Source organism: Mastomys coucha, unplaced genomic scaffold (assembly GCF_008632895.1).
Source record: "Mastomys coucha isolate ucsf_1 unplaced genomic scaffold, UCSF_Mcou_1 pScaffold15, whole genome shotgun sequence".
NCBI lineage: Eukaryota > Metazoa > Chordata > Mammalia > Rodentia > Muridae > Mastomys > Mastomys coucha.
In genome coordinates, this window is record NW_022196897.1 from 160046628 (window position 1) to 160049686 (window position 3059).

Here is a 3059-nt window from a genome sequence, read left to right on the forward strand (position 1 = left end):
CTCTCTCTCTCTCTCTCTCTCTCTCTCTCTCTCAACTCTGTAGTCAGTCCTTTGCTAGGTGCTTTATCAGGGTGGAGTTCCCAGCATTTGCTCTGTACAGCCACAGACCAGAGGTCGTCTGATGCTTCCCTCTCCTCCCTTCTCTGGCCCTCACTTTTGATGAACTGAAGACCCTCATCCCAAACGGCCAATCTCAGGAAAGTCAAATGTAGTTTATTACTTAACAAGGCAGTGCAAAGACCTGATCTACCCAGATAAAACCATGAAACGTCCCTTGACTGCAGGAAAAGAGCCCCTTCCCTCACGAGGAGCCTCTTTCTCTCAGAATCTGCCCACTAAGTACAGGTGGCAGCTATTTTATTTACTAAACCCTTCTCTGTCTGGTCAGTAAATATTGTTCCTTCTGGGACTTCAGTTTGTTCTTCCTGACACAACAATTTCCTTGAAAAATATTAGCTGTTGTTATTATTACTAAATCACTGACTACAATATGCTGCTAGTGTTGCTCAGCAGAGTTCAAGGTTAACCACAGTATCAGAAGTGTGGGGAAGGCTTGCAGGGGATTGCCAGGAGAAGTTCATAGAGAAGATTCAGCATTCCGTTCTCCCAATGCCTGGGTATGGTGGCTGAGTCATGAATCCGTGTGAAAAACTCAAGCAGCACAGGAAGGCTTGAAGACTATGTAGAAAGACAAGATGGTCTTACATCTCTGCCTAGTTGACTGAAGTGTCTGCTAAGTGAGACAAACAGAAACCACTCTGGAGTCCACAAGTTCTATGATACACAGCACCTCAATGTCTGGAGAAAATGGGAAAACATGAGCAAAATCCTAAACAGACTAAGAGTACCCACAAGTTGGGATTGCAAAGAGTTTTAAAGCAGTTCTTACACTTACAACATAAAGGTATCGATAATTTGTGAAAAGAAACAGAGTCTCAACAAAAATATATTCCTTAGAAAAAATAGTTGTCACCCAAAGTTCCGTAGCTGGACACGATGGCGGCCCATGCCACCATAGTTACATAGCTGGACATGATGGCTTGTCTGCAATCCCTTCACTCCTGTGACAAGATGGGAAACAAAGTCAGGAGACTGCCTCAGAAGCCTGCAGGCCAGCTAGCCTGGAGCACACAATCTAACCTCAAACAACAAAAGAGACCCTGGCTCAAACAAGGTGGGGCGGGAGGGTACCTCTGAGCCCCACATGTGCCATAGTGTTCACACAAGCTCATACATATATGAGCACACAGACATACACAAGATTTTTTTTTCAATTTAAAGGGCACCAAAAAGTAATTCTAGAATTGAAAACATCTGAAATTCTAAAATTCACTGAAGATTACAAAATTCTCCAAATTCATTAGAGCCATACAAACCTTAAGCTCTTAGTGAACCCCATGAAGGCAAACAGGAACACCTCACCACTGCTCACCAAAACCAAAATGATGACTGTGGAGGCAGCAGAGAAGACTCCACACATGGAATGATGGCTGCCTGCCTTCTCCTCACACAATGTGAAGGCAGCAAGACTGACGCCGCATCACCCAAGGCCTGAGAAGAAAATGTGTCAATGCCGGACAGCATTGTGACAGCAGTGGCACTGCCTTCAGGAATGAGATGAAATAAAGGCACTGTCAGGTTAAAAAAAAAAGCCAGAAACACTGTTTTTTAACACACGGACAACAACAAATGCTGGAAGAAACAGCAAGCTGCATCGAGTGGCCCTGTTTAGAAACCTCTGTCTTGAAAAGGAACCAAGTGCATGCTCAGAGATGGGCACTCTCCTCTCTATGACCTGAAAGGACACGTGCTAGTCTGAAGGGAGATGAGCACCCCATCTGTGTGGGCAGTGGTCACTCCCCACACAGGCTCAAAGGGGCTTTTCTCTCCACCGTGGACTTAGCACCTCACCCCACACACAGCAGCAGCCCTGCCAAGGCCTACTCTGCCTCCACAGTGAGGCCTTTAAACACTTGGCCTATCATATGGCACCTGGAACACTTCAACTCACTTCTGCAGAAATCAGTCCCCTGAGGCTTTGATTGGCAGTGTTCAGACAGTCAGGCAGCCTCCAAGAAGGCGAGAATCTCGCCTTCAGAAAACCAACTTGAGGGGTGGCATGCATCCTGTACCACCCGGAGCTACGCTGGGGAAGGGAGGTACACAGCAAGCACAGACTCTAATTAACACGCTTCTGTTTGACAGACAGACAGAAAACAGGTCAAAACTACCATAGTGCTGCTCTGTAAAATGAATGCTAACATTCAATATAACATGGATTAACTTGTCAAGTGTCAGTCACTCTAACAATGGGCATAGTAAACTGAAAATTTGATAATTCATATTAAGTATGTAGAGAAGGGAAAGACAGAAGCCAGTTTTAAAAGTTAACAAAATTGACCTGAAATAGTAGCAACTCTGAATTATAGGGAGTTCTGTCTATTTTCAAAACGGGATTTGTAATCTTAGTCTTAGTCCGGCCCACAGCCACATTCCCAGGACAGCTCTGCATGGTCGCTGCTGATGGCCAAACAGAAGCAAAGCCAAGCAGCACTGGGCGTGCCACCGTCGTGTGCTGCCACCGTCGTGTGCTGCCACCGTCGTGTGCTCACCACTCACACTGTAGTGCCCACAGCATCTCCTCACTCACACAAGTGCAAACACTTTAAATGTTATTAAATCACACAAAGGGAACGTGATTTCCATCTTAATTTCCTGACAAAATTATAGAAAGTGCCCTTTTGGTGCTAATGTGGCTCAAACACTCCCCTAAGACTAAGTTACCTGTCCATTCTGTTGAGAAAGGGCTCACGTACCTGAGGCTAGCCTTGAACTCCTGATGCTCCTGAGTTCTTAGATCACAGATGAGTGTGTGCCACCATTCCTGGGATAATCTTCCTTTTAATACAAAGCAAGTCTCTGTGAAGAATTTCTTTCAGGCAAGATGGGTGTAGTGGCTTTAATCCCAGCACTTGGGAGGCAGAATAGAGCAGATCTCTTATGAGTTCAAGGCTCACCTGGTCTACACAGTATCCAAGATAGCCAGGGCTATAGACTAA

The 3059-nt window shown here is 45.5% G+C and overlaps 1 protein-coding gene across 1 annotated transcript in view; it reads right to left on the reverse strand.

Annotated features, from left to right (window-relative positions):
- The window catches only part of LOC116091841, a 75011-nt gene that overhangs the window by 57912 nt on the left and 14040 nt on the right, over positions 1 to 3059 (reverse strand). Inside the window, exon 3 of the mRNA XM_031373286.1 lies at positions 2817 to 2971. The gene's annotated coding sequence lies outside the window, so the exon portion shown is untranslated. The remainder of the gene's footprint in view (positions 1 to 2816; positions 2972 to 3059) is intronic.